The sequence below is a fragment of the Lepus europaeus genome, chromosome 12 (assembly GCF_033115175.1).
Source record: "Lepus europaeus isolate LE1 chromosome 12, mLepTim1.pri, whole genome shotgun sequence".
NCBI classification, from domain to species: Eukaryota; Metazoa; Chordata; class Mammalia; order Lagomorpha; family Leporidae; genus Lepus; species Lepus europaeus.
In genome coordinates, this window is record NC_084838.1 from 105,336,285 (window position 1) to 105,345,546 (window position 9,262).

The 9,262-nt window shown below is 41.3% G+C and overlaps 1 pseudogene; it reads right to left on the reverse strand.

The window, feature by feature from the left end:
• Nucleotides 1-390: 390 nt before the first annotated feature.
• LOC133771375 (replication protein A 70 kDa DNA-binding subunit-like) lies at nt 391-2,227 on the reverse strand (annotated as a pseudogene).
• Nucleotides 2,228-9,262: the final 7,035 nt, after the last annotated feature.

Consider the following 9,262-nt stretch of genomic DNA (forward strand, 5'->3'; position numbering starts at 1 on the left):
TACATAATTTATTTCACTGTCTATAGACTTAGGGTCCATTACTCGTGACATAATTCCTGGTAGAGATAATGAAATCTTAACACAACTGACAAAATGCTGAAGACCCAGGGGGTGACGGTAGAGATAATGAAATCTTAACACAACTGACAAAATGCTGAAGACCTGCAGGCTGACCTCTGTGTCTCTCAGCACACACCACAGCTGCCTGAGCCTCTGCCTTTGCCTACAGACGGGTTCCAAGAGGCACCTGGGAGGGAAACTGTTCAGGCCACCACAGAGCACGTGGCACTGTGTGGCTAAGCATACGAGGAGCGGTGGGGGTGGGGGTGGGGGCAGTCAACTCCATCTCAATTCCGGTGTTCTGCCTTCTGTCCAGTCTGCGCTATCTCCTCACATAGCTGCGTTCCTCTTGATGTTCATGATCAGCTTCCTGGTGTGCTCTCTGTAGTCTACGGGCTTCACGTCCATCACTGTGGCCTTAATTTGAGACTCATCATTGTAGGTCTCTAGTTTGACCCTGATTCTGAATGTGAAAGAGCAGAAGTTGGCATTCTGGAAAACTTCTTCAAAGGCCTGCTCGTTCTTCTCTTTTAGCTCCCCAAGGTAAGCAGTGTTCTGTCCAAGGATGGCCTCAGCAGACTCCTGATTCCTGAATCAGTCACCCACTGATTCTCCTGAAAGTCTGCAATATTTACCGACAGGATCATGCGGTACTTGAAATTGGGAAATTCGCTGTCGCACTTCTTGCAGTGGTATAACCCATTCGCTGATCAATCACTTTTTTATTGCAGTCCTGAGTTGGGCAGGCCTGGTACATATGGTTCTCTTTGCAAAGATACGGTTGCCACAGAGCTAAAGTAGTCGGCCTTGTCACCTTGGCCCAGGTTCTCCAATTTAACTTTGTATAAGGTCTTCCAGTTGGTGTTGCTGCCCCCCAAACCCCCGCTCTTGAGGTCAGAGGTGGAAACACCGTCCAAGGCTTGCCCTTCTGAGTCGAACCAGCCACAAAGCTTGTAGGCCTCTGGGATGTCAGGATTCACAATGACAGTGCTTGAAGACAGGACAGACAGGCTCTGCCCACCAAAATCAGAAACGCTGGCTCCTTTGATAGCTAGCACAGGCTGTCTAGAGCCATCAAATCTATCAGCATCTTCTCCCCACAGAGTGTCAGTCACCACCTTCCCCGACGTGTCCATCAGATAGATATTTCTCTAACAACTTCTCTGTTGTTAGATTTCACTGTGATTTTTGTGGCATCTTCATAGCTCTTGCAGATCCCAATTATGTCTACAAGTGAGTCCTTGGGCTTATTCTCTAGGGCGTCGATCCCTGTGAAAGCAAACTGGACTGTGGGCAGATGGTGCCCGTCTTCACAGGGCATCACACTCGTCTCATTAACAAAGGTCATCTCAGTCATTTTTAACAGCTGTGAATTATTTGTTGGCTATCTTCAGGGTGCCTTTTGAGAAATAATACACCTTGTTCACCTCAATAAGGGGAAAGAATTTGTCCACCTGCTCATTGAAAGCAGTAGCTCTGATTTCACCACTTTCATCAGCCAGCTCTATGGAGAAAAGCTTCCCTTCCCCTCTGGAACTGCTTCAGGTGCGGATCTGGCTTTTGTTGGTAACACAAGCACAAATAGTCCACTTGGACTGGTAAGGGGTGAGGTTGGCAATGGGTACCACTTTGGACTGTGTTCCTCCAGCAGTGTTCAACAGACTGGAACCTCCAGATTTTCCAAATGTCTTTGAGGCACCAAAAGACTTAGATACAGCTGGACCCATTCCCGCGCTCCCGTTCTGTTGCTGGGGCTTGCTGGCCCAGGGCACTGGCTGCTGTGACTTGAGGAGGAAGTGCTTCCTGCTACCTGTGTCCTTCATTATAGGGCGCCGGATTGCTGATCTTCACTCCAACTGCTTCAGCTGACTTCAGAACTTCTACCTCCATCAAAATAACTACTCTCCTTCTGTCTTTCAATAAATCGGTTCACCTGGCAAATACAGTTGCTGGACAATCGTTCTTCCTCAACAAGAGGGTTCAACTGTGTTGCCAACATGAAAGAGGACAGAGTGTTCGGTCCATCACTCATGAGCAGTCGATAATGGGGTGGGCTATTCCCTGTCATAATGAGATGGATGTTAATGACCTGCAGGATGGGTTTAATGGATGTATCTCCCTGCCACAATATGGCCTCAATGGCCCCCTCACTCAGGTGGCCGATCATGGCTCAGCCACACCAACTGCTGTGCTTGGGGTTCACAGCAGCCTGGCCTTCTTTGTTTTGCAGTACAGAAACTTCTCAATTTGATGCAATCCCAATAGTTAATTTTGGCTTTGACTGCCTGTGCCTCCAGGGTCTTTTCCAAGAAGTCTTTGCCTGTGCCCATATCTTGCAGGGTTTCTCCAATGTTCTCTAATAATTTGATGGTTTCAAGTTGTAGATTTAAATCATTAATCCATGTTGAGTGAATTTTTGTGTAAGGTGAAAGGTAGGGGTCTTGCTTCATGCTTCTGCACGTGGAAATCCAGTTTTCCTATCACCATCTATTAAATAAACTATACTTGCTCCATTAATTGGTTTTAGATGCTTTATCAAATATAAGTTGTCTGTAGATGTTTGGATTGATTTCTGGAGTCTAATCTGTTCCATTGGTATATCCATCTGTTTCTTTACCAGTACCAGGGTGTTTTGATTATGACTGCCCTGTAGTATGTCCTGAAGTCTGGTATTGTGATGCCTCTGGCTTTGCTTTTGTTGTACAAGATTGCTTTAGCTATTCAAGGTGTCCTTTTTCTCCATATGAATTTCAGCATTATTTTTTCCAGATCTGAGAAGAATGTCTTTGGTATTTTGATTGGTATCACATTGAATCTAAATTGCTTTTGGGAAAATGGACATTTTGATATTGATTCTTCCAATCCATGAGCATGGAAGATTTCTCCATTTTTTGGTATCCTCTTCTATTTCTTGAAGATTTTGTAATTCTCATTGTGGAGATCTTTAAAGTCCTTGGTTAGGTTTATTCCAAGGTATTTGTTTGTTTTTGTAGCTGTTATTAATGGAATTGATCTTAGACGTTCTTTCCCAGTCATGGCTTTGCCTGCATATACAAAGGCTGTTGATTTTTCTGCATGGATTTTATATCCTTTTACTTTGCAAAAACTCTTCTATGAGTTCCAATAGTCTCTTAGTAGAGTTCTTTGGATCCCCTAAATAAAGAATCATATCATCTGCAAAGAGGGATAGTTTGAGTTCTTCCTTCCCAATTTGTATCCCTTTAATTACTTTTTCTTGCCTTATGCCTCTGGCTAAAACTTCCAGAACTATATTGAATAGCAGTGGTGAGAGTGGGCATCCCTGTCTGGTACCAGATCTCAGTGGAAATGCTTCCAACTTCTCCTCATTCAATATGATGCTGGCCGTGGGTTTTTCATAAATTGCTTTGATTTTATTGAGGAATGTTTCTTCTATACCCAATTTGCTTAGAGTTTTCATCATGAAAGGGTGTTGTATTTTATAGAATGCTTTCTCTGCATCTATTTTTTAAATTTTTATTATTATTATTTTTGATAGACAGAGTTAGACAGTGAGAGAGAGAGGGACAGAGAGAAAGGTCTTCCTTCCATTGGTTCACCCCCCAGATGGCCACTATGGCGAGTGCACTGCGTCCGGCATGCTGCAACAATCCGAAGCCAGGAGCCAGGTGCTCCCTCCTGGTCTTCCATGTGGGTGCAGGGCCCAAGCACTTGGGCTATCCTCCACTGCCTTCCTGGGCCACAGCAGAGAGCTGGACTGGAAAAGGAGCAACCAGGACAGAATCTCGTGCCCCGACTGGGACTAGAACCCGGGGTGCCAGCACTGTAGGCAGAGGATTAGCCTAGTGAGCTGTGGCTCCAGCCTCTCTGCATCTATTGAGATAATCATATGGTGTTTCTTCTGCATTTTGTTAATGTCATGTATCACATGTGAACATTGAACCATACCTGCATACCAGGGATAAATCCCACTTGGTCTGGGTGGATGATCTTTCTGATGTGTTGTTCCAGCACACAACTTTTGGTATTCACTGAAACTGCAGATATTCCATTAAGCCACAAAGGCAAAAAGGCAAAGTTCAAAGAAAAAAGGCAACAAGTATCTCCCCAAATGCCTAAAAATAAATGCAGATATTCAACAAACAAGAATAAGGAAGACATCATGACCTGCCCAAAGGAACACAACATTTCAATGTTAGAATGTGAAGATGATGTGATTGATGAAGTGCAAGAAATGGAATACAAACATTTATCATAGAATTTCTCAAAGGCAGTGGATGATGGCCCAAGTGTTTGGGCCCTGCACCCGCATGGGAGACCAGGAGGAAGCACCTGGCTCCTGGCTTCAGATTGGCACAGCGCGCTGGCCACAGTGTGCTGGCTGTAGCAGCCATTTGGGGTGTGAACCAATGGAAAAGGAAGACCTTTCTCTCTGTCTCTACCTCTGTCTAACTCTGCCTGTCAAAAAAAGTAATCAATAGAAAATCCATGAACTAAAGTGACCCATATATGACATGAATGTGAATTCTCCCATGAACTTCAGATTTTAAAATAAACAAAAATGAAATATTAGATGTGATGAATACAATAAATCAAATAAAAATATGGTGGAAAGTCTTAACAGTGGACTTGGTGTAGCAAAAGAAAGAATATTGGATCTAGAGGACAAAACTTTTAAAATTTCTGTCAGATCCAAAAAAAAAAAAAAAAGAAATCAGAAAACTTAAAAACAGTGTTGGAGATTTATGGGATACTCTCAAATGACCAAAATATGGGTCATACAAATTTCTAAAGGTGTAGAAAGAGAGCATGGTGTAGAAGGCCTATTTAGTGAAATAATTACAGGAAATTTCCCAGTTTCAAGAAAGAAAGAGGCATCCATCACAGGAAACACATAGAGCTTCTAACAGAGATGACCAGAAAAGATCTTCACCATGAAAAATTGTAAGCAATCCTCTGTGGTGGAATGAGGTGAAAAGGTCATATCAAGATGGCTGCTGAGGTGAAAAGTTCATGCCAAGATGGCCACTGAGGTGAAAAGGTCATGCTAAGATGGCCACTGACAACAGAAACTGCCTGGCAACAGTCTGTGATTGGAAGGCATTGGAAACCACATGACAACAGAGGAAACCACATGACAACAGAGCCTGACTGACGGCAGGCCATGATTGGATGGTTTCAGAAACAGCCTGGCAACAAGAGCCTGACTGGCAAAAGGCTGTGATTGGATGGCTTTGGAAACTGCCTGGCAACAGGCTGTGATTGGTTGGGGCATGGACAGCCCCTTGATCGGATTGGCTGGTCTTGGCTATCTAAGCTGTTGTACTAACTCAAATAAACGAGTCTGCGGGCTGCTCGCCTCAAACCTGCTTTCACCCGACTCCCGGAGTCTGTGTGTTGACACCTCTTGCCCCCACCACACTGCTCCTCTCAGAAACGAACCCACTGCAACATTGTTGAGAGATCAACTGCAACAATCCTCTAAAAGGAAGACATAAAAAAAGATTCTAAAATGTGCACAAAGGAAATGCCAGGTTTCTTTTAGAGGATCTCCAATTAGACTCTGACTTCTCATCAGAACCCCTACAGCCTAGGAGGGAATGAAAAGATGTAGTCTACATCTTAAGAGAAACAAAATTGTCAACCCAGCATACTGTACACTACAAAGCTCTCATTTATGAATGCAGGTGAAATAAAGACCTTCCATAATGAACAGAATTTGAAAGAATTTGTCAACAATCATTCAGCCTTACAAAAGATTTTTATGGATGTGCTACCCACAGAAACACAAGAAAAAAACATTATTATGAAAGAAAATGAAGGCAGAAAACCTTGCAGTAAAATTATATATTTTATATATTATATAAATGATAGTAATATTTATGGAAAGAATGGCAGGGCAGAGTCGTTATTTATTACTAGTAACCTTGAAAGTAAATGATCTCAAAAATCCAGTCTCTCCAGTTATAAGACACAGAGAGGCTGAATGATTTGAAAAACATTACCCATCTATTTTCTGCCCGCAAGAAACAGATCTCACCAACAAAGATACACAAAGATGGAAGTGAAAAGATATCTCATGCTATCAGAAAGCATAAAAGGGCAGGTGTTGCCATCATAATATCAGACAAAATAGATTTACTTAATACAAAATTGTTTAGACAAAGAAGGGCATGGCATAATCATTAAGGCATCAACTCAACAGGAAGATGTGACTATAATAAATATATATGCAACTAATTAAAGGGTATAGGCTATTTAAATTAAATGTTAATTAACTTAAAGGGAGGCATATATGCTGATACAATAGTAATGGGGAACCTCAACACCACAATTTCATCAATAAATAGACCAACTAGACAGAAATTTAACAAGGAAAAAATAGAGTTAATCAACATTATGGACAAAATGGACCTAACTGATATCTACAGAACTTTTCATCCCACAAATGAAGATAATACCTCATTATCAAAAAATATGTGGGATACAATGGAAGCAATGTTAAGAGGGAAGTATATAGCAATTGATGCCTACATGACAAAGTTCAAAATGTATCAAATAAATGAGCTATGAATGCATCTAAAAGGCCTAGAAAAACAATAATAAATCAAACTCAAAATTAGTAGAATGAAGGAAATAATAAAAATTAGAGAAGAAATAAGCAAAATTGAAGCAAAAATCAACATTGAGGACCAGTGGTAAAATAGAGCTTTTATTTTTTATTTATTTATTTTTTTGACAGACAGAGTTAGTGAGAGGGAGAGATAGAAAAGTCTTCCTTCCATTGGTTCATCCCCCAAATGGCTGCTACTATGAGTGTGCTGCACTGATACGAAGCCAGGAGCCAGGTGCTTCCTCCTGGTCTCCCATGTGGGTGCAGGGCCCAAGAACTTGGGCCATCCTCCACTACCTTCCCAGGCCACAGCAGAGAGCTGGACTGGAAGAGGAGCAACCGGGACAGAACCAGCACCCCAACCAGGAATAGAACCTGGGGTACCAGCACTGCAGCAGAGGATTAGCCAAGTGAGCCATGGCGCTGGATGAGCTTTTTAAAAAAAAATATAATAAATATAAGTGATGCACTTTTTGCCAAACTAACCAAAAAAAAAGAGGGAGAAGACTCAACTGAGCAAATTTAGAAGAGAAAAAGGAATTGAAACAACAGCTACTGCTGAAAAATTTTCAAGAATTAAGACAAAGAGCTGTATGTCAACAAATTGGGCAACTCAGAACAAAACAGGTAGATTACTGGATACCTGCCATATGTCAAAATTGAGTCAGGAGATATAGAAAACCTAACCAGACCAAAAACCAAGATGGAGACTGAATCAGTAATACAGACTCCCAACAAATAAGAGCCCAGGAGCATATAGCTTCACTGCTGAATTCTTCCAAACATTTAAAGAAAAAGTAACTCCAATTCTTCTCAAGCTGTTCAAAGCCACTGAAAGGGAGGGAATCTTTCCAAATTCTTTCTATGTAGCCAGAATCACACTAATTCCTAAGTCTGAAAAAGATACAACACAGATAGAGAACTCCAGACCTATACCCCTGCTGCACATAGTTGCAAAAATCCTCAATAATAGAGTAGCAAATTGAATCCAACAACTCACATGAAATATAATTAACTGGACCAAGTGGGATTTACCCATGGTATGCATGGATAGTTCAACATTTCAGAAATCAATCAATGTGACTCATCACATTAATAAATGGAAAAACAATAACCATATGATAACCTCAATAGATGCAGAGAAATCATTTGATAAAATGCAACACCCTTTCAGGATGAAAATCTTTTTTTTATAGGCAGAGTGGACAGTGAGAGAGAGAGAGACAGAGAGAAAGGTCTTCCTTTTGCCATTGGTTCACCCTCCAATGGCCGCCGCAGCTGGTGCGCTGCGGCCGGCGCACTACTGATCCGAAGCCAGGAGCCAGGTGCTTCTCCTGGTCTCCCATGGGGTGCAGGGCCCAAGCACTTGGGCCATCCTCCACTGCACTCCCTGGCCACAGCAGAGAGCTGACCTGGAAGAGGGGCAACCGGGACAGAATCCGGTGCCCTGACCGGGACTAGAACCCGGTGTGCCAGTGTTGCAAGGGGGAGGATTAGTGAGCCGCGGCACCAGCCAGGATGAAAATCTTAAGCAAATTGAGTATAGGCAAAACCTTTGCCAGGAACTTACTGAATGGGGAAAATTGGGAGCATTTCCACTAAGATTCACAACCAGACAGAAATTGCTACACAATATAGTCCTCAAAGTTTCAGTGAGAGCCATTAGGTAAGAAAAAGAAGTCAAAAGTGTAGAAATTGAAAGGAAGCAATGCAAACTATTCCTATTTGAAGATGACATGATTCTAGATATAGCCTGATTGAGCCAGGGCCACTAAGCAAGAAAAAGAATCCAAAGGGATAAAAATTGGAAAGGAGAAAGTCATATTATCTTTACTTGTAAATGCCATATCACAATATATTGGGGAACCAAAAGATTCCACTAAGAGACTATTGGAACTCATAAAAGAGTTATGTAAAATGACAGGATATAAAGCTAACATACAAAAATCAATACCCTTTTTATACACAGACAATACCATGGTTGAGAGAGAATTTTTAAAATCACTCCATTCACAATAGCTACAAAAATAATTAAATACTTTGTAATAAATTTAACCAAAGATGCCAAAGCTCTCTACTATGAAAATTATAAAACATTAAAGAAAGAAGTAGAATATATTAAGATGGAAAATATATCAATGTTTATGGATTGGAAGAATTACTATCATCAGTATGTCCATACTAGTGAAAACAATTTACAGATTGAACGTGATTGCTATCAATATGCCAATAATATTCTTCTCTTTCCAGGAAAAATGATGCTAAAATTCATATACAAACACAAGAGATCCTGAATACTAAAGCAATATAATATGATAGAAACAAAGTGGGAGGTCTCACAATACCAGATTTCAAGACATACTACAGGGCAGTTATATTCAAAACAATCTGATACTGGCATAAACAGATGTGTAGACCAATGGAATAGAATAGAAACTCCAGAAACTGGTCCATGCATCTAAAAATAAATTTAATTTTGATGATGGAACTAAAATCAATCCCTATTGCAAGCACAGCCTATTCAACAAATGAGGCTGGGAATACTGGATTACCACATGCAAAAATATGAATCAAGGCCCCTACCTAACACCTTACACAAAAATCCACTGA